The sequence below is a fragment of the Salvelinus fontinalis genome, chromosome 28 (genome assembly GCF_029448725.1).
Source record: "Salvelinus fontinalis isolate EN_2023a chromosome 28, ASM2944872v1, whole genome shotgun sequence".
In the NCBI taxonomy this organism is placed as follows: domain Eukaryota; kingdom Metazoa; phylum Chordata; class Actinopteri; order Salmoniformes; family Salmonidae; genus Salvelinus; species Salvelinus fontinalis.
In genome coordinates, this window is record NC_074692.1 from 38,444,369 (window position 1) to 38,468,521 (window position 24,153).

A 24,153-nucleotide genomic window follows, 5' to 3' on the forward strand; every position below is an offset into this window, starting at 1 on the left:
TCTCCCACATCCTCTCTCTCTCACTTACTCCTGCTCTCCTACATCCTCCCTCTCTCACTTACTCCCGCTCTCCCACAGCCTCTCTCTCTCAATTACCCCTGCTCTCCCACATCTTCTCTCTCTCACTTACTCCCGCTCTCCCACATCCACTCTCTCACTTACTCCCGCTCTCCCACATCCACTCTCTCACTTACTCCCGCTCTCCCACATCCTCTCTCTCTCACTTACTCCTGCTCTCCCACATCCTCTCTCTCAATTACTCCTGCTCTCCCACATCCTCTCTCTCTCAATTACTCCTGCTCTCTCACATCTTCTCTCTCTCACTTCACTTCTCTCTCTCTCACTTCAAAATATTGTAGTATTTTTCCTGCTCAAATTGGACAGTATGTTTTCTGTTGTGGGATACTGATTTCTCAGTATTTTCCTTACTGAGAGAAGATGTACATGACATATTTTCTCTTTGCCAGAGCAGTGGTCCATTTTATGTGCAGTTTTTTAAAGATTTATCAAGGTCGGATGAAAGAATGTTGATCAGAAGCTCATAGAGATTGCTTTAGAGTAATAGTGTATGCATCAGCAGATTTGTTGATATGGTGTTTCATTTTACTGCACTGAGAATATCACATAACATATTTGACTATTAATATGTAACAGTATATTTCTCCCTTAGAGCCAGAATAACCTGAAAACACAGTGCCTCCCAATGCATACTCCTTCACGTATATTTTCCCTTGAGTGTCTCAGAAGTCACATTGTTGAAGATAATTGTAGCTGGTTGCTGGGCTACCGCAGTGTTTTCTATCTATTTAGACACCATCATTTATGGAGATCTCCATGGCAGAGTCTGTCTTCCCTAATCGCTGTCTGTGGGTTTTATGTGAGAAGCATCTTCACGCACATACAGTTTTTATAGGCTTGTCTCGAAGAACATTATCCAAAATGGAAGCACATGTAATTAGTTCAACATCAGTGCTGTTTGGTTATTTCCAAACTCCAGAGCTTAGAGCTTCCAGTAAGCAGAAAATAAAACTCATTTTGGTTTTGCTATGCTCTGTGCTGATATACAGGATGTTCTGCATCCTTCACGCTCCTCCCTCTTTCTTGGTCTCTCTCCCTCTATCCTAACCCAAGCAATATTTACTGTCTTTGATTTTTAGAAAAGAGCCATTTAACATGCCGTTTGGCATGCTATCTCAATTATCTGGCATGACATAGACCAATTTATAGGGACTCGTCAGGCATTACTAATCAATCACTAACATCCAATTCTCATCCTTACATTATGAAATATAATAATTAATATTAGCGGCCGAGGCTAGTGGGTGGGAGGGGAGGGGTAGTTGTGAGGCCAATCAGGCTCTGTCAGTGCTGTCTGTCTGTCTCCCTGCCTGTCTCCCTGCCTGTCTGCCTGTCTCCCTGCCTGTCTGTCTGTCTGTCTGCTGCTGTCTGTCTCCCTGCCTGTCTCCCTGCCTGTCTCCCTGCCTGTCTGTCTGTCTCCCTGCCTGTCTCCCTGCCTGTCTCCCTGCCTGTCTCCCTGCCTGTCTCCCTGTCTGTCTGTCTGTCTGTCTGTCTGTCTGTCTGTCTGCTCCTGTCTGTCTCTCTGTCTATCTCCCTCCCTGTCTCCCCGTTTGTCTCCCTGTCTGTCTCCCCGTTTGTCGCCCTTTTTGTCTCCCTGTTTGTCTCCCCACTGTCTACCTCCCTGTCTCCTTTTCTGTCTCCCTCCCTGTCTCCCTGTCCGTCTCAGTAGTAGGCTATGCTAGGCTAGTGGGCTCTGTCAGTGCTGTCTGTCTCCCTGATTGACTGATGTTCCCTGGTTGGCTGGTGTTGCAGGCTAGCATGGGCGTCCTCAGAAGGGATCCCCTCCCTGGCTGTCTTTATCTTCAGGGCTGGAAGCTAGAGATGAACAGGCACAATGGGGACACGCATATGACAGGAGGATGGGAGGAAGGAGGGCTGACGAGGAGAGGAAGAGAAGAGGAAGAGTGGTTGGTAGATACGACCCAAGTCGGAAATAGAAACGCCACTTGATTGAAACCCGAATGAGTAGCAGGGTGACGTTTGTGATAATTGGTTCCACCTACCTTTCTTAACGATGAATCATTTTGTTTCTCTACCCCCTCCCTCTTTTCATGACGCTTATGGAAGCTATATGGAATGAGTGGTGGTAATTACATGCTAAATCAACCATAACTGCTCCTTTGAGGGGGAATTACATAGTTTGACTACAGACCCTGTTTTCGATAGCATGTTTAATAGAGAAATAAACATGAAGTACTTTGAAAACGCGTCACACACCATGGCAACAACAACGCAGCCAAGGACAAGAGCCTAACTGGGTTTCCATCACTGTGTTTATGGCAGGGTGTAGCAGTGATAATGATGATGATGATGGTGATGGTGTCCTCTAAATGCTTCAAGGGCTGTATGTGCCTCAGGGAGGGTCAGTTAGAAGGGTCAACTGTTTCCTGCTTGTTTGTATCCAATGGTTCGTGTTCTGAGGATATTTGATGTGCCTGGAGTGTTGGGCTATGTTGCTGCCAAAACAAGGCACCTCTAAGCTCAGACACACACGCTGTCAGATTCCGAGCCTGGAGTCTAGACCATAGGTAGGCTTAGTCATCATGCTAGTGTGTGGGTGGGCCACAGTTACAGCTCTCACCTATCACCCTCATCAGCACTAGAAATTGTTTTAGTTTCATTTTAAATTGACTGCACTGTACTTTACATCTGCATTGTGGAATGTACTGTAGCTCAATCAGTATGAGAATTACATTGTGTTTCTGAGATTATATTTCTACCTTTGATTTAAGGCTTTGAACACTTTCAGCACATCTCTATATTTATTCATCATCTCCTAGCTAGTTCACACATAGAAATAGATTGAAGTAGACATTGCTTTGCCTCAGCTCTAGAGTGTCTACTGTATGAATGGTTACTGTTTTATAGCCACATCTCAGATGATACTAATTGTCGTGGTTATCAAGCAGCACGGTCTCACGAGGCCCGTCCTCGTGGGATCTGCAGCTGAAGGTAGACTTCTGGGAGGAGATAAAAGAGAATCATCAGCGGAGAGCTCTCTGTTATAACATCTTTCCCTCATTTCGTTGTATTAGGTAATTATTGGAGCAGCAATTTCACCCTCAGACGTTTGTTTGTCTGGCCAAATTAATTAGCTGCCATTGGTGTAGGCTGGAGCCCTCTGGTTGTCAGGCTGAATCAGCTGCTGTAATGACTTGGACATAAGGAGCTCATCAGAGGAAAGACTAAGGAGCACAAGAAAACACAGCAATGTAACCAGACCTGGGTTCAAGTACTATTCAAGATTATTTTCAAATACTTTAGCTGTGCTTGATTGAGTTTGCCTGGCATCTTATGAAAGCAATAGAGTAGACGGAAAACTGTGAAACCAGTCTATCTGCAGGCTAAAACAAACACCCAGAGTATAAGATTTAAAATAGTATGAACCTGTCTGGTCGTCACCTTGAAGGTTGCTGTGGAGACGGTAATAGGTTAGGGGAAATAGTAAATGGTTTCTGCGAGAGATAGCAGCAGGATCATTCTGCTCTCTCTCCTCTCTGTGCAGGCAGGTGGAATGGATTGAAAAGGACCTCATGGCTAGTGTTTCGACGTCTGAAAATAAATATTTTTTGTATATGTGTTCATCCCACTGGGCACAGACGTCAATTCAACATCTTTTCCTTGTTGGTTCAACCAGCGTGTGCCCAGTGGGATGTCTCTGCTGTCTGTTACAACTTTTGTCTTAGGCTTCATATCCCCCAATAGTGTAATTATTGTAGCATATTACAACCATCTTTCATTTGCCTGTGAATAAGGCTGGCAGGTGAAATAATAAGCTGAAATTCCTTTGCACGGTCTAAATCACTGCCATGTTGTTTTGCTTGTTTGATTTCCCCCGTTAAGGCAATTAAGTGATTTGAATATTCAAATTTTAATAATGACATAGCAAAAACAGGTTTTTTTAAAATAAAGAAAGAAAATGAAATATCACGGTTACATATGCATTCTGACCCTTTACTCAGTACTTTGTTGAACCCCCTTTGGTAGAGATTACAGATTTGAGTCTTCTTGGGTATGACGCTACAAGTTTGGCACACCTGTATTAGGGGAGTTTCTCTCATTCCTCACTGCAGATCCTCTCAAGCTCTGTCAGGTTGGATGGGGAGTGTTGCTGCACAGCTATTTTCAGGTCTCTTCAGAGATGTTCGATCGGGTTCAAGTCCGGGCTCTGGCTGGGCTACTCAAGGACATTCAGAGACTCATCCTGAGCTATTCCTGCGTTGTCTTGGTTGTGTGCTTGGGGCCATTGACCTGTTGGAAGATGAACCTTCGCCCTAATCTGAGGTCCTGAGTGCTCTAGAGCAGGTTTTCATCAAAGATCTCTCTGTACTTTGCTCTGTTCATCTTTCCTTCGATCCTGACTAGTCTCCCAGTCCCTGCCGCTGAAAAAAATCCACACAGCATGATGTTGCCACCACCATGCTTCACCGTAGGGATGGTGCCAAGTTTCCTCCAGATGGGGCATTCAGTGTAAAGAGTTCAAACTTGGTTTCATCAGACCAGAGAATCTTGTTTCTCATGGTCTGGGAGTCTTTAGTTGGCTTTTGGCAATCTCCAAGCGGACTGTCATGTGCCTTTTACTGAGGAGTGGCTTCTGTCTGGTCACTCTACCATACAGGCCTGATTGATGGAGTGCTGCAGAGATGGTTGTCCTTCTGGAAGGTTCTCTCATCTCCACAGAGGAACTCTAGAGCACCGACAGAGATGGTGCCGACGGAGATGGCAGCATCGCGACTAGCTCTTACGAAACTATGTACTATTTATTACATTTTTAGCTCAGGAAATGTTTTGTGTCATTACATACAGCTGGGAAGAACTATTGGATATTAGAGCGGCGGTAACTCACCAGAACTACCAGCATTACGAACAGGAATATGACTTCCCTGGAGCGGATCCTTTGTTCACTCTCCCCAGAGAAATGTAACTTATTCCAGAGGCCGACCCAAAACATCGCTGGCGGAGGAGAGGCACTCGAGGCGGCCTGCTGGTTCGACTTAGGAGGCGCGCACACCACCCACCGCTTCTGAGTATATTACTCGCTAATGTTCAGTCTTTGGATAATAAAGTTGATGAGGGATTTCTTTCCAGAGAGACATCGGGGCCTGTAACATACTTTGTTTCACGGAACATGGCTCTCTCGGGATACTCTGTCGGAGTCCGTAAAGCTCAGTACATCACGCAGACAGGAATAAATATCTATCTGGGAAGCAGAAGGGCGGAGGGGTGTGTTTCATGATGAACGACTCATCGTGTAATTCTAGGAACATAAAAGAACTCAAATCCTTCCGGTCACCCGACCTAGAATACCTCATAATCAAATGCCGGCCATATTATCTCCCAAGAGAATTCTCCTCCGTCATTGCCACGGCCGTTTACATCCCCCCTCAAGACGATAACACAACGGACCTCAAAGAACTTCACTGGACTTATGCAAACTGGAAAGCACATATCCTGAGGCTGTATTTATTGTTGCTGGGGACTTTAACAAAGACAATTTGAGGACTAGGCTGCCACAGTTCTATCAACATATTGACTGTACTGCTCGCGCTGCTAAGACTCTTGACCATTGCTATTCAAACTTCCGGAATGCTTCCCCCTCCCTCCTTTTTGCAAATCTGACCACGACTCCATCTTGCTCCTCCATTCCTATAGGCAGAAACTCAAACAGGAAGTACCCGTGCTAAGAACTATTCAACCCTGATCTGACCAATCAGAACCCACGCCCCTCAGGATTGTTTTGATCACGTGGAATGGGATATGTTCCGGGAGGCTTGCGAAAAAATTATCTAGACGCATACACAGATACGGTGACTGAGTTTATAAGGAGATGTAGTACCCACTGTGACTACTAAAACCTACCGTAACCAAAAACAGTGAATAGATGGTAGCATTCATGCAAAACTGAAAGCACAAACCACCGCATTTAACCATGGCAAGGTGACTGGGAATATGGCAGAATATAAACAGTGTAGTTATTCACTCCGCAAGGCAATCAAACAAGCTAAATGTCAGTATAGAGATAAAGTGGAGTCACAATTCAACGGCTCAGACATGAGACGTATGTGGCAGGTACTACAGACAATCACGGACTACAAAAGGAAAACCAGCCACGTCTCCGAGACCGACGTCTTGCTTCCGGATAAGCTAAACACATTCTTCGCACGCTTTGAGGATAACACAGTGCCACCGATGTGGCCCGCTACCAAAGACTGCGGGCTCTCCTTCTCCGTGGCCGATGTGAGTAAAACATTTAAACTTGTTAACCCTCGCAAGACTGCCGGCCCTGACGGCATCGCTAACCACGTCCTCAGAGCATGCGCAGACCAGCTGGCTGGTGTGTTTACGGGCATATTCAATCTCTCCTTATCCCAGTCTGCTGTCCCCACATGCTTCAAGATGGCCACCATTGTTCCTGTACCCAAAAAGGCAAAGTTAACTGAACTTAATGACTATCGCCCCGTAGCACTCACCTCTGTCATCATGAAGTGGGTCTAGGTTGGCAGGTAAGGTAGTGGTGAAATGATCATTTCACCACTACCTTACCTGCCAACCTAGACCCACTTAAATTTTCTTACCGCCCCAATAGATCTACAGACGATGCAATCGCCATCACTCTTCACACTACCCTATCCCATCCGGACAAGAGGAATACCTATGTAAGAAGGCTGTTTATTGACTATAGCTCAGGATTCAACACCATAGTACCCTCCAAGCTCATCATTAAGCTCGAGGCCCTGGGTCTGAACCCCGCCCTGTGCAACTGGGTACAGGACTTCCTGACGGGCTGCCCCCAGGTGATGAAGGTAGGAAACATCACCTCCACTCCGCTGATCCTCAACACTGCGGCCCCACATGGGTGCGTGCTCAGACCCCTCTGTACTCCCTGTTCACCCATGACTGTGTGGCCAAGCACGCCTCCAACTCAATCATCAAGTTTGCAGACGACACAACAGTACTAGGCTTGATTACCAACAATGATGAGACAGCATACAGGGAGGAGGTGAGGGCTCTGGGAGTGTGGTGCCAGGAAAACAACCTCTCACTCAACGTCAACAAAACAAAGGAGATGATCGTGGACTTCAGGAAACAGCAGAGGGTGCATCCCCCTATCTACATTGATGGGAATGCAGTGGAGAAGGTGGAAAGCTTCAAGTTCCTTGGTGTACACATCACTGTCAAACTGAAATGGACCACCCACACAGACAGTGTGGTTAAGAGGCCGCAACAGAGTCTCTTCAACCTCAGGAGGATAAAGAAATTTGGCATGTCACATAAAACCCTCACAAACAAATTGAAAGTATCCTGTCTTGCTGTATCACCGGCTGGTACTGCAACTGCACCGCCCGCAACCGCAAGGCTCTCCAGAGGGTGGTGTTGGTCTGCCCAACGCATTACCGGGGGCAAAGTACCTGCCCTCCAGGACACCTACAGCACCCGATGCCACAGGAAGGCCAACAAGATCATCAAGGACATCAACCACCCGAGCCACTGCCTGTTCACCCCGCTATCATCCAGAAGGCGAGGTCAGTACAGGTGCATCAAAGCTAGGACCGAGAGACTGAAAAACAGCTTCTATCTCAAGGCCATCCGACTGTTAAACAGCCATCACTAGCACACTAGAGACTGCTGCCTATATGCATAGACTAGAAATCACTGGCCACGTTAAGGAATGGAACACTAGTCACTTTAAAAATGTTTACATATCTGGCATTACTCATCTCATATGTATATACTGTATTCTATACTATTCTACCTATATCTTAGTCACTTAATAATATTTACATATCTTGCATTACTCATCTCAAATGTATATACTGTATTCTATACTATTCTACCTGTATCTTAGTCACTTAATAATATTTACATATCTTGAATTACTCATCTCATATGTATATACTGTATTCTATACTATTCTACCTGTATCTTAGTCACTTAATAATATTTACATATCTTGCATTACTCATCTCATATGTATATACTGTATTCTATACTATTCTACCTGTATCTTAGTCACTTAATAATATTTACATATCTTGTATTACTCATCTCATATGTATATACTGTATTCTATACTATTCTACCTGTATCTTAGTCCATTCCACTCTGACATCGCTCATCCATATATGTATATAGTCTTATTTCATTCCTACTTAGATTTGTGTGTATTCGGTGTATGTTGTGTAATTTGTTAAATATTACTTGTTAGATATTTGTAACGTGTGCGCTGGGAGTCAGGAAGCATGTTCAGGGAGTGAATAATTTAATAAATCAGGGAAAACATAATAGAAAAAACATGAACAACGCACAGACATGAAACTGAAACAGAGTCAGAGTCAATAACACCTGAGGAAAGAACCAAGGGGAGGGACAGATACAGGGAAGATAATCAATGAGGTGATGGAGTCCAGGTGAGTGTCATGGAACAGAGTCAATAACACCTGAGGAGAGAACCAAGGGGAGGGACAGATATAGGGAAGATAATCAAGGAGGTGATGGAGTCCAGGTGAGTGACATGGAACAGAGTCAATAACACCTGAGGAAAGAACCAAGGGGGGGGGACAGATATAGGGAAGATAATCAATGAGGTGATGGAGTCCAGGTGAGTGACATGGAACAGAGTCAATAACACCTGAGGAGAGAACCAAGGGGGGGACAGATATAGGGAAGATAATCAAGGAGGTGATGGAGTCCAGGTGAGTGACATGGAACAGAGTCAATAACACCTGAGGAGAGAACCAAGGGGGGGGACAGATATAGGGAAGATAATCAAGGAGGTGATGGAGTCCAGGTGAGTGTCATGAGGCGCAGGTGCACGAGACGATGGTGACAGGGGTGCGGGATAATCAGCAGCCTGATGACCTAGAGGCCGGAGAGGGGGTATACGTGACAATATTACTGCACTGTCGGAGCTAGAATAACAAGCATTTTGTTACACCCGCAATAACATCTACTAATCACATGTATGTGACCAAAAAATTTGATTTGATTTTGAGCTCTGTCAGAGTGACCATTGGGTTCTTGGTCACCTCCCTCACCAAGGCCCTTCTCCGCCAATTGCTCAGTTTGGCCGGGCGGACAGTTCTAGCTTCTTGTCAATATAGGGGGTGCTGTTTCGCATTAGCATAATTTGCTCTACAGATTAAACTGCCTAGTACTCAATTCTTGCTCGTACAATATGCATATTATTATTACTCTCTCTACACTCTCTAGTTTCTATAGCCGTTGGAATTTTGTCTCTGAGTGAAACAGAACTCCTTCTACAGCACTTTTCATGACAGGGAGTCAGATTTCAGACATCTTGGCCCCTGATCCCAGGTCGGTTTAAAGGTCCCTGTAAATGCTATGGAGAAACAGACACTTCTTACGTCTTCCCCTGGATGTCAGTACGTGATGACGCTTTGAATGGAGTCGATTGCGCAATCAGGGCCTCTATAAATCACCAAATACCGGAAGTAACTTCCTTTTGCTGCCTGCGCCTGACGCACGAAGGACGTCGGACTCGCCTCCTTCCAACCTGTTGTTTAGCCAGTAATATTTCTCCGGTCATGTTTTTACTCGTTATAGGTGTTAACAGCATCATAAGGTAGTTAATTTGAACCATTTTATAGCAATTTATATCCGTTTAGTGCGATTTTGAGGCATTGCTTTGTGGTGCACTTTGAAGCGCCGGGCACGTTTCGGGGTCCCGGTCGAACGTTAGTGGGCATTTCGACAGACAAGAGGACATTTTTCGACCAAAAGAAGATTAGACCCAAGAAAGGATTCATTGCCCAAGATTCTGATGGAAGAACAGCTCATAGTAAGAACAAGTTATGATGATAAATCGTGTTTCTGTCGAAAAATGTTAAACGCTTATGCCGCCATTTTGTTAGGTGTAGCTTCGCTTGGCGCAACCTGTATTGAAAAGTAAGGATAATTTAAAAAATGTAATTCAGCGATTGTATTAAGAATTAAATTGTCTATCAATCGCTGTCCACCCTGTATTTTTTAGTCAAGTTTATGAGTATTTATGTATAAGACTAGATCACTGTCTAATATGGCGCACAACATTTTCTGACCAGCTGGGCTACTTTTCTCATTGTCTAGCCATGATTTTGGTGGCTAAATATGCACATTTTCGAACAAACTCTATATGTATGTTGTAATATGATGTTACAGGAGTGTCATCTGAAGAATTCTGAGAAGGGTAGTGAAAAAATTAATACATTTTGGTGGTGATAATGCTGTCGCTCTTTTTGCCGTGAATCAATGCTGGGGTAATGTTTGCACATGTGCTATGGTAATATAACGATTTATTGTGTTTTCGCTGTAAGACACTTAGAAAATCTGAAATATTGTCTGGATTCACAGGATCTGTGTCTTTCAATTAGTGTACGCTGTGTATTTTTACGAAATGTTTTATGATTAGTAATTAGGTAATACACGTTGCTCTGTATTTTTTCTAGTCGAGTTGTGATGGTGGGTGCAATTGTAAACTATGATTTATACCTGAAATATGCACATTTTTCTAACAAAACCTATCCTATACCATAAATATGTTATCAGACTGTCATCTGATGAGGTTTTTTCTTGGTTAGTGGCTATCAATATCTTTATTTGGCCGAATTGGTGATAGCTACTGGTGTTGAGAAAAAAATGGTGGACAAAGAAAAATGGTGTCTTTTGCTAACGTGGTTAGCTAATAGATTTACATATTTTGTCTTCCCTGTAAAACATTTTAAAAATCTGAAATGGTGGCTTTATTCACAAGATCTGTATCTTTCATTAGGTGTCTTGGACTTGTGATTTAATGATATTTAGATGCTACTATTTAATTGTGACGCTATGCTAGCGATGCTACTCAGTGTGGGGGGGGTGGGGGGTGCTCCCGGACCCGGGGTAGAGACCCGTGAAAGGCTAGGAAGAGTCTTGGTGATTACAAACTTCTTCCATTTAAGAATGATGGAGGCCACTGTGTTCGTGGGAACCTTCAAAGCTGCAGACATTTTTTGGTACCCTTCCCCAGATCTGTGCCTCGATACAATTCTCTCTTGGAGCTCTACTGACAATTCCTTCGACCTCATGGCTTGGTGTTTGCTCTGACATGCACTGTAAACTGTGAGACCTTATATAGACAAGTGTGTGCCTTTCCAAATCATGTCCAACCAATTGAATTGACCACATGTGTACTCCAATCAAGTTGTTAAAACATCTAAACAACATTCTATGACTTTGTGTGTAAAGAGAGAATCTTGCCAAAACTTCAAACATCAAAAGATTGGGCATTGGAAGATTAGTTCTCAAATCCACATGCCTGGAATGGTTGGTGGGGATCCAAACGATGCAGCCTGTCAAAAGTTTATTGTTTTGTGATATCATTAAGGACGGTGTAACTAAATAACTGTACCTCCACAAATGAGTTATCAGGTTTACATGTCACGCCCTGATCTGTTTCACCTGTCCTTGTGCTTGATTCCACCCCCCCTCCAGGTGTCGCCCATCTTCCCCATTATCCCCTGAGTACTTATACCTGTGTTCTCTGTTTGTCTGTTGCCAGTTCGTCTTGTTTGTCAAGTCAACCAGCGTTTTTCATCTCAGCTCCTGCTTCTACCCACTCTCTTTTTTTCTCGCCCTCCTGGTTTTGACCCTTGCCTGTCCCATCTCTGAGCTCGCCTGCCTGTCCACTCTGCCTGCCCCTGAGCCTGCCTGCCGTCCTGTACCTTTGCCCCACCTCTGGATTACAAACCTCTGCCTGACCCGGCCCTGAGGCTGCCTGCACCTTTCCCCCACTACTCTGGTTATCGACCCCTGCTTACCTTGACCTGTCATTTGCCTTCCCTGTTGCCATAATAAACATTGTTACTCCGACACAGTCTGCATCTGGGTCTTACCTTCAAACCTGATAGTACATCTAAATGTTGTAAAACGTATATGATTAAATATTAAACTATTTGTGAGAAGATGAAATGTGATTTTAGCCCTCTAAATGAGAATTGTTTCTATATAAACTTTTGCCAAGTCAGTAACCACGCCCACGTGAGCACAGACATTGTGGCAACATGATGGAACCGCCCTCCAAGGCGAGTACATAAAAGGACTGCTAACGAAATGTACATTAAACCAGTACATTGCCGGGTTGCTACTGGCGTGTAAAATGGTTGGGAGCTGAACCCTGAATAATCAACCATTGAGACCAAGCAGGCGGACGGTGTTGAGCCGTATGTCACGAATGGTCACGAATGGTTAGACTTTATCAGACCAACGTGTAGAGGTAGCTACGCGTGGCTACGTGTTGAAATGGTTGAAATTTAAATACAGACCAGTGTGACCGACAGCGTGAGCTGAATGTTACGAAATGGTAAGACCCTCTGAAACTCGACGGGTGCAGAAGGCGAAGACTATACCAGACATTCTCAGTCTGCAGCTGGGTAATGTAAAATAGTCTATAACTTTGACCAAAGACACAAGGAAGATCTTATCAAAGGAACGAACAGTCAGGGACAAAGAGGCCTACAACTGAGGACATTGTGACCTCTGGTGGACAACGAGAGACTTACACAACCAGAGACTTTCTGTCTAACTATTTGTCACAGACGGATCGAGTGGTTTCAACAGAGAGAAGCTAAGCAAAATATATGTTGCATTTCTAAATCCGCATGACTGGTATGATAACAATATATTCTTGAGTTAATTCAGGAAACAGTAACTCATTAAAACAAACTTTGTCCGTGGTGCCCCAAGTTACTAATGAATTCATTGTTACATTATTAATTTAATCACGTAATAATTAAACATAGTTAATTTATTTGATAAAATAGCCGTCATCACATTAATGATAGTCACGTCACGACACTGGTCTGAGGAAACCAAGATGTGGAAAAAGTCAAGGGGTCTAAATACTTTCCGAATGCACTGTATGTGTGTATATGTGTGTGGATGTGTGTTTTTGTCCATAGTGGCAGTGGTGTTGACTAGGTAGCCTGTCTCCCTCCCTGGCCATGTTATGTTGAAGCAGACAGCTGTGATGTCTGCTTGAAGCTGTTTGGTTCTAATTTGTTTTGACAGACCAGTGGTACTGTGGCTCTCTGCTCCCATCTGCAGCATAGAATGAGGTAGGGAGGCAGACTGCTATTCTGGCTGAAAATTTGCCTTTTTTTTCAGTGTCTGAATGTGGTCGTTTAAAGGTGATCTTTTTGCGCCAATCCCAAACGGCCCATTATCAATTATCTGACGGTTCAATCGGCTGACTGTTCAACTTCCTGACTGTTCAATCAGCTGACTGTTCAACTTCCTGAATGTTAAATCAGCTGACTGTTCAACTTCCTGACTGTTCAACTTCCTGAATGTTCAACCTGCTGACTGTTCAACTTCCTGAATGTTCAATCATCTGACTGTTCAACTTCCTGACTGTTCAACCTGCTGACTGTTCAACTTCCTGACTGTTCAATCAGCTGACTGTTCAACCTGCTGACTGGTGAATCAAATCAAATCAAAGTTTATTTGTCACGTGCGCCGAATACAACAGGTGTAGACCTTACAATGAAATGCTTACTTACAGGCTCTAACCAATAGTGCCAAAAAGGTATTAGGTGAACAATAGGTAGGTAAAGAAATAAAACAACAGTAAAAAGACAGGCTATATACAGTAGCAAGGCTATAAAAGAAGCGAGGCTACATACAGACACCGCTTAGTTAAGCTGATTGAGGTAGTATGCACATGTAGATATGGTTAAAGTGACTATGCATATATGATTAACAGAGAGTAGCAGTAGCGTAAAAGAGGGGTTGGTGGGTGTTGAGTGGCGGGACACAATGCATATAGCCCAGTTAGCCAATGTGCGGGAGCACTGGTTGGTCGGCCCAATTGAGGTAGTATGTACATGAATGTATAGTTAAAGTGACTATGCATATATGATAAATAGAGAGTAAAAGCAGCGTAAAAAGAGGGGTTGGGGGGGGGGGACACAATGAAAATAGTCCGGGTAGCCATTTGATTACCTGTTCAGGAGTTTTATGGCTTGGGGGTAAAAACTGTTGAGAAGCCTTTTTATCCTAGACTTGGCACTCCAGTACCGCTTGCCATGCGGTAGTAGAGAAAACAGTCTATGACTGGGGTGGCTGGTTTCTTTGACAATTTTTAGGGCCTTCCTCTGACACCGCCTGGTGTAGAGGTCCTGGATGGCAGGCAGCTTAGCCCCAGTGATGCTTAGCCCCAGTGATGTACCCTCTGTAGTGCCTTGCGGTCAGAGGCCGAGCGCAATTGCCGTACCAGGCAGTGATGCAACCAGTCAGGATGCTCTCGATGTTGCAGCTGTAGAACCTTTTGAGGATCTCAGGACCCATGCCAAATCTTTTTAGTTTCCTTAGGGGGATTAGGCTTTGTCGTGCCCTCTTCACGACTGTCTTGGTGTGTTTGGACCATTCTAGTTTGTTGTTGATGTGGACACCAAGGAACTTGACTGTTCAATCAGCTGACTGTTGAATCTGCTGACTGTTGAATCTGCTGACTATTGAAATTTCTGACTTGAATCTGCTGACTGTTCAACTTGCTGACTGTTCAATCTGCTGACTGTTCAACTTGCTGACTGTTCAATCAGCTGACTGTTCAAATTGCTGACTGTTGAATCTGCTGACTGTTCAACCTGCTGACTGTTCAACCTGCTGACTGTTCAACATGCTGACTGTTCAACCTGCTGACTGTTCAACCTGCTGACTGTTCAACATGCTGACTGTTCAACCTGCTGACTGTTCAATCTGCTGACTGTTCAGCCCGTTAACGGTTCAATCAGCTGACTGTTCAACCTGCTGACTGTTCAACCTGCTGACTGTTCAACCTGCTGACTGTTCAACCTGCTGACTGTTCAATCAGCTGACTGTTCAGTCTGCTAACAACACTACAGTATGGCACTTATCGTAAGAGTAGGGGTGTTAACCCCGGTGTCCTGGCTAAATTCCCAATCTGGCCCTCAAACCATCATGGTCACCTAATAATCCCCAGTTTACAATTGGCTCATTCATCCCCCTCCTCTCCCCTGTAACTATTCCCCAGGTCGTTGCTGCAAATGAGAACGTGTTCTCAGTCAACTTACCTGGTAAAATAACGGTAAAATAAATAAATAAATAAATAAATGTTGTATGTTGTTATTGTATGTTGTTGTAGCAGAGGTGATCTGAAATCACACCATCGTGACGTAGCCCTGCCTGAGCCTCAACAGTAAAGCTCAATAGTTGCTCTTGGGCCAGGCTGATTTCCCTCTGGTCTAATGGTTAAGATGTTGGGTTCCCAAGCGAGAGGGAATCGCAACTGTTGCATACATATTCACTGATTCAATGAAGCAACTTGTCCTATGAGCTATTGGCCATATTTGCCCATCAAATACTGATTCAAATACAGTTCAGTTGTGTCTGTCTGCTCCTGTTGTTTTATTTGTATTCTATGCTGAGTGGACAAAATATTAAGGACACCTTCCTAACTTAACCTGGCTTCTCCCCCTTCATCTACACTGATTGAAGTGAATTTAAGAAGTGACATCAATAAGGGATCATAGCTTTCATCTGGATTTACCTGGTCAGTCTATGTCATGGAAAGAACAGGTGTTCATAATGTTGTTTACATTAAGTGTATATCGGCAGTTGTTCCAGTATACATATTTACAGCTACATTATATTTCCCATATTTGCCCATCATTCAGTTGTCTCCTTCTGGTAGCTTGCTGCTGCTAGCTTGCTGCTACTGCTCAGTGTCTGTAAGGCTGGAGTTAGGCCTGCAGTTCTCTCCATCACCAACAGGTGTCTCTGTGCAGTCTGTTTACTCTACTCAGCACATATTTTCCTCCTCATCCCTTTCACATCCTTCATTCTAAATGACTTTTTTATTTTTTCTTGCACTACCTTCCATCTCTATCACATTTATATCACACTACCCTTCGTCTCCATCACATTTATATCACACTTCCCTTCGTCTCCATCACATTTATATCACACTTCGCTTCGTCTTTATCACATTTATATCACACTTCCCTTCATCTCCATCACATTTATTTCACACGTCCCTTCATCTTTATCACATTTATATCACACTTCCCTTCGTCTTTATCACATTTATATCACACTTCCCTTCATCTCCATCACATTTATATCACACTTCCCTTCGTCTCCATCACATTTATATCACACTTCCCTTTGTCTTTATCACATTTATATCACACTTACCCTCATCTCCATCACATTTATATCACACTTCCCTTTATCTCCATCACATTTATATCACACTTCCCTTTTTTGTCTCCATCACATTTATATCACACTTCCCTTCGTCTTTATCACATTTATATCACACTTCCCTTCGTCTCTATCACATTTATACCACACTTCCCTTCGTCTCCATCACATTTATACCACACTTCCCTTCCTCTCCATCACATTTATATCACACTTCCCTTCGTCTCCATCACATTTATATCACACTTCTCTTCATCTCCATCACATTTATATCATACGTTCCTTCATCTCCATCACATTTATATCACACTTCCCTTCTTCTCCATCACATTTATATCACACTTCCCTTCATCTCCATCACATTTATATCACACTTCCCTTCATCTTTATGACATTTATATCCCACTTCCCTTCGTCTCCATCACATTTATATCACACTTCCCTTCATCTCCATCACATTTATATCACACTTCCCTTCGTCTCCATCACATTTATATCACACTTCCCTTCATCTCCATCACATTTATATCATACTTCCCTTTGTCTTTATCACATTTATATCACACTTTCCCTCATCTCCATCACATTTATATCACACTTCCCTTTATCTCCATCACATTTATATCACACTTCCCTTTGTCTCCATCACATTTATATCACACTTCCCTTCATCTCCATCACATTTATATCACACTTCCCTTCTTCTCCATCACATTTATATCACACTTCCCTTCATCTCCATCACATTTATATCATACTTCCCTTCGTCTCCATCACATTTATATCACTCTTCCCTTCGTCTTTATCACATTTATATCACACTACCCTTCGTCTCCATCACATTTATATCACACTTCCCTTCGTCTCCATCACATTTGTATCACACTTCCCTTTGTCTTTATCACATTTATATCACACTTCCCCTCATCTCCATCACATTTATATCACACTTCCCTTTGTCTCCATCACATTTATATCACACTTCCCTTTGTCTCCATCACATTTATATCACACTTCCCTTCGTCTTTATCACATTTATATCACACTTCCCTTCGTCACTATCACATTTATATCACACTTCCCTTCGTCTTTATCACAATTCTACCACACTTCCCTTCGTCTCCATCACATTTATACCACACTTCCCTTCCTCTCCATCACATTTATATCACACTTCCCTTCGTCTCCATCACATTTATATCATACGTTGCTTCATCTCTATCACATTTATATCACACTTCCCTTCTTCTCCATCACATTTATATCACACTTCCCTTCATCTCCATCACATTTATATCACACTTCCCTTCGTCTTTATCACATTTATATCACACTTCCCTTCATCTTTATGACATTTATATCACAGTTCCCTTCGTCTCCATCACATTTATATCACACTTCACTTCGTCTCCATCACATTTATATCACACTTCCCTTCGTCGCCATCACATTTATATCACACTTCCCTTCTTCTCCATCACATTTATATCATACTTCCCTTCGTCTCCATCACATTTATATCACACTTCCCTTTGTCTTCATCACATTTATATCACACTTCCCTAAGTCTCCATCACATTTATATCACACTTCCCTTCATCTCCATCACATTTATATCACACTTCCCTTCATCTCCATCACATTTATATCACACTTCCCTTCATCTCCATCACATTTATATCATACTTCCCTTCGTCTCCATCACATTTATATCACACTTCCCTTTGTCTTTATCACATTTATATCACACTTCCCCTCATCTCCATCACATTTATATCACACTTCCCTTTTTTGTCTCCATCACATTTATATCACACTTCCCTTTGTCTCCATCACATTTATATCACACTTCCCTTCGTCTTTATGACATTTATATCACACTTCCCTTTATCTCCATCACATTTATATCACACTTCCCTTCGTCTCCATCACATTTATATCACTCTTCCCTTCGTCTTTATCACATTTATATCACACTTCCCTTCGTCTTTATCACATTTATATCACACTTCCCTTCGTCTTTATCACATTTATATCACACTTCCCTTCATCTCCATCACATTTATATCACACGTCCCTTCATCTTTATCACATTTATATCACACTTCCCTTCATCTTTATCACATTTATATCACACTTCCCTTCATCTTTATCACATTTATATCACACTTCCCTTCATCTCCATCACATTTATATCACACTTCCCTTCATCTCCATCACATTTATATCACACTTCCCTTCGTCTCCATCACATTTATACCACACTTCCCTTCCTCTCCATCACATTTATATCACACTTCCCTTCGTCTCCATCACATTTATATCACACTTCCCTTCGTCTTTATCACATTTATATCACTCTTCCCTTCGTCTTTATCACATTTATATCACACTTCCCTTCATCTTTATCACATTTATATCACACTTCCCTTCATCTTTATCACATTTATATCACACTTCCCTTCGTCTTTATCACATTTATATCACACTTCCCTTCGTCTTTATCACATTTATATCACACTTCCCTTCGTCTCCATCACATTTATATCACACTTCCCTTCGTGTCCATCACATTTATATCACACTTCCCTTCGTGTCCATCACATTTATATCACACTTCCCTTCGTCTCCATCACATTTATATCACACTTCCCTTCGTCTCCATCACATTTATATCACACTCCCTTCGACTCCACCACATTTATATCACACTTCCCTTCGTCTTTATGACATTTATATCACACTTCCCTTCGTCTCCATCACATTTATGTCTCACTTCCCTTCATCTCCATCACATTTATATCACACTTCCCTTCATCTCCATCACATTTATATCACACTTCCCTTCGTCTCCATCACATTTATATCACACTTCCCTTCATCTCCATCACATTTATATCACACTTCCCTTTGTCTTTATCACATTTATATCACACTTCCCCTCATCTCCATCACATTTATATCACACTTCCCTTTATCTCCATCACATTTATATCACTCTTCCCTTCGTCTTTGTCACATTTATATCACACTTCCCTTCGTCTTTGTCACATTTATATCACACTTCCCTTCGTCTTTATCACATTTATATCACACTTCCCTTCGTCTTTATCACATTTATATCACACTTCCCTTCATCTCCATCACATTTATATCACACTTCCCTTCGTCTCCATCACATTTATATCATACTTCCCTTCGTCTTTATCACATTTATATCACACTTCCCCTCATCTCCATCACATTTATATCACACTTCCCCTCATCTCCATCACATTTATATCACACTTCCCTTTGTCTCCATCACATTTATATCACACTTCCCTTCATCTCCATCACATTTATATCACACGTTCCTTCGGCTCCATCACATTTATATCACACTTCCCTTCGTCTCCATCACATTTATATCACACTTCCCTTCGTCTCCATCACATTTATATCACACTTCCCTTCGTCTCCATCACATTTATATCACACTTCCCTTCGTCTCCATCACATTTATATCACACTTCCCTTCGTCTCCATCACATTTATATCACACTTCCCTTCGTCTCCATCACATTTATATCACACTTCCCTTCGTCTCCATCACATTTATATCACACTTCCCTTCGTCTCCATCACATTTATATCACACTTCCCTTTGTCTTTATCACATTTATATCACACTTCCCTTCGTCTCCATCACATTTATATCACACTTCCCTTTATCTCCATCACATTTATATCACACTTCCCTTCGTCTCCATCACATTTATATCACACTTCCCTTCGTCTTTATGACATTTATATCACACTTCCCTTTATCTCCATCACATTTATATCACACTTCCCTTCGTCTCCATCACATTTATATCACTCTTCCCTTCGTCTTTATCATTTTTATATCACACTTCCCTTCGTCTTTATCACATTTATATCACACTTCCCTTCGTCTTTATCACATTTATATCACACTTCCCTTCATCTCTATCACATTTATATCACACGTCCCTTCATCTTTATCACATTTATATCACACTTCCCTTCGTCTTTATCACATTTATATCACACTTCCCTTCATCTCCATCACATTTATATCACACTTCCCTTCATCTCCATCACATTTATATCACACTTCCCTTCGTCTCCATCACATTTATATCACACTTCCCTTCGTCTCCATCACATTTATATCACACTTCCCTTCGTCTCCATCACATTTATATCACACTTCCCTTCGTCTCCATCACATTTATATCACACTTCCCTTCGTCTCCATCACATTTATATCACACTTCCCTTCGTCTTTATCACATTTATATCACACTTCCCTTCGTCTTTATCACATTTATATCACACTTCCCTTCGTCTCCATCACATTTATATTACACTTCCCTTCGTCTCCATCACATTTATATTACACTTCCCTTCGTCTCCATCACATTTATATCACACTTCCCTTCGTCTCCATCACATTTATATCACACTTCCCTTCGTCTCCATCACATTTATATCATACGTTCCTTCGTCTCCATCACATTTATATCACACTTCCCTTCGTCTCCATCACATTTATATCACACTTCCCTTCATCTCCATCACATTTATATCACACGTCCCTTCGTCCCCCCCCCTTAAAAGATTTAGATGCACTATTGTAAAGTGGCTGTTCCACTGGATGTCATAAGGTGAATGCACCAATTTGTAAGTCGCTCTGGATAAGAGCGTCTGCTAAATGACTTAAATGTAAATGTTAAATGTCTTTATGACATTTATATCACACTTCCCTTCTTCTCCATCACATTTATATCACACTTCCCTTCATCTCTATCACATTTATATCACACTTCCCTTCGTCTCCATCACATTTATATCACACTTCCCTTCGTCTGTCACGATCGTGTGGGGGATTGACGGACCAAAACGCAGCAGTTGGAAAATAAGCCATCTTCTTTTATTAACACCACGAAGATGAACACGACACAAAACTCTATACAAACTAACAAAACAACAAAACGACCGTGAAGCTACAAACGTTGTGCACATACATACAGGCTACAAACGTTCTACATAGACAATTACTCACAACCAATGAGAGCCTATGGCTACCCTAAATAAGGCTCCCAATCAGAGACAACCGAAATCAGCTGTCTCTAATTGGGAACTCATTCAGGTAACCATAGACTCTCCTAGACAACTAACCATACATAGACAACACTAGACACATGTACTCCACACAAACCCATATCCTATACCCAACAACCCCTTTACCATAAAAACACCCAAAACCAACAAAACACAAACATTACCCATGTCACACCCTGACCTAACTAAAATAATAAAGAAAACAAAGAATACCAAGGCCAGGGTGTGACATAACCCCCCCCGAACTCCGGGCGCACCATTACACAGTCTAGGGGAGGGTCTGGGTGGGCTTCCATCCACGGTGGCGGCTCCGGCTCCGGTCGTGGTCCCCACGTCACCACAGTCCCCAACCACCTCCTAGGCTTCCTCCAAATGACCCCCCTCCACATTAACCCCATTGCATTAAGGGGCAGTTCCGGACTAAGGGGCAGCTCCGGACTAAGGGGCAGCTCCGGACTAAGGGGCAGTACCAGGGTCAGGGGCAGTACTAGGGTCAGGGGCAGTACTAGGGTCAGGGGCAGTACTAGGGTCAGGGGCAGTACCAGGGTCAGGGGCAGCACCAGGGTAAGGGGCAGCACCAGGGTAAGGGGCAGCACCAGGGTAAGGTGCAGCTCCGGACTGAGGAATGGCAGCTCTGGACTGAGGAATGGCAGCTCCGGACTGAGGGACTGCAGCTCCGGACTGAGGGACGGCCCATGGCTGGCTGACAGATCTGGCTGCTCATGGCTGGCTGACGGATCTGGCTGCTCATGGCTGGCTGACGGATCTGGCTGCTCATGGCTGGCTGACGGATCTGGCTGCTCATGGCTGGCTGACGGATCTGGCTGCTCATGGCTGGCTGACGGATCTGGCTGCTCATGGCTGGCTGACGGATCTGGCTGCTCATGGCTAGCTGACGGATCTGGCTGCTCATGGCTAGCTGACGGATCTGGCTGCTCATGGCTAGCTGACGGATCTGGCTGCTCATGGCTAGCTGACGGATCTGGCTGCTCATGGCTAGCTGACGGATCTGGCTGCTCATGGCTAGCTGACGGATCTGGCTGCTCATGGCTAGCTGACGGATCTGGCTGCTCATGGCTGGCTGACGGATCTGGCTGCTCATGGCTGGCTGACGGATCTGGCTGCTCATGGCTGGCTGACTGATCTGGCTGCTCCTGTCTGATTGGCGGCTCTGGCAGATCCTGTCTGGTTGGCGGCTCTGGCAGATCCTGTCTGGTTGGCGGCTCTGGCAGATCCTGTCTGACGGACGGCTCTAGCGGCTCCTGTCTGGCTGGCGGCTCTAGCGGCTCATGTCTGGCTGGCGGCTCAGTGGGCTCATGGCAGACGGGCGGCTTTGCAGGCTCATGGCAGACGGGCGGCTTTGCAGGCTCATTGCAGACGGATGGCTCAGATGGCGCTGGGGAGACGGATGGCTCAGATGGCGCTGGGGAGACGAATGGCTCAGATGGCGCTTGGCAGACGGGCAGTTCAGTCATCGCTGTGCAGACGGCAGACTCCTGCCGGCTGAGGCGCACTGTAGGCCTGGTGCGTGGTGCCGGGACTGGTGGCACCGGGCTGGGGACACGCATCTCAGGGCTAGTGCGGGGAGCAGCAACAGGACGCACAGGACTCTGGGGACACACAGGAGGCTTGGTGCGTGGTTTAGACACTGGTGGTAAAGGGCTGGAGACACGCACCATATAGCTAGTGCGTGGAGGAGGCACTGGTGGTACTGGATTGGGGCGGGGAGGTGGCGCCGGAAATACCGGACCGTGCAGGCGTACTGGCTCCCTTGAACGCCGAGCCTGCCCAACCTTACCTGGTTGTATGCTCCCCGTCGCCTGACCAGTGCGGGGAGGTGGAATGACCCGCACCGGCCTATGTAGGCGAACCGGGGACACCATGCGTAAGGCTGGTGCCATGTACGCCGGCCCGAGGAGACGCACTGGTGACCAGATGCGTTGGGCCGGCTTCATGACATACGGCTCAACGCTCAGTCTAGCCCGGCCGATACGTGGAGCTGAAATGTACCGAACCGGGCTATGCACGCGTACAGGAGACACCGTGCGCTCTACTGCGTAACACGGTGTCTGCCCGTACTCTCGCTCTCCACGGTAAGTACAAGGAGTAGGCGCAGGTTTCCTACCTGACTTCGCCACACTCCCTTTAAGGCCCCCCCCAAGAAATTTTTGGGTTGTACTCACGGGTTTCCAGCCTTGTCTCCGTGCTGCCTCCTCATATCGCCTCCTCTCGGCTTTCGCTGCCTCCAGCTCTTCACGAGGGAGGCGATATTCTCCAGGTTGAGCCCAAGGTCCCTTTCCTTCCAATTCGTCCTCCCATCTCCAGAAATCCTGTGTAGGTAGGTCCTGTTGCCGCCTTCCATGCCGCTTGGTCCTATGGTGAGTAATTCTGTCACGATCGTGTGGGGGATTGACGGACCAAAACGCAGCAGTTGGAAAATAAGCCATCTTCTTTTATTAACACCACGAAGATGAACACGACACAAAACTCTATACAAACTAACAAAACAACAAAACGACCGTGAAGCTACAAACGTTGTGCACATACATACAGGCTACAAACGTTCTACATAGACAATTACTCACAACCAATGAGAGCCTATGGCTACCCTAAATAAGGCTCCCAATCAGAGACAACCGAAATCAGCTGTCTCTAATTGGGAACTCATTCAGGTAACCATAGACTCTCCTAGACAACTAACCATACATAGACAACACTAGACACATGTACTCCACACAAACCCAT

The 24,153-nt window shown here is 44.2% G+C and overlaps 1 protein-coding gene across 12 annotated transcripts in view; it reads left to right on the plus strand.

The window, feature by feature from the left end:
- LOC129826683 (potassium channel subfamily T member 1-like) overlaps positions 1 to 24,153 on the plus strand; it is a 152,090-nt gene that overhangs the window by 23,625 nt on the left and 104,312 nt on the right. The gene's annotated exons all lie outside the window — the stretch shown is intronic.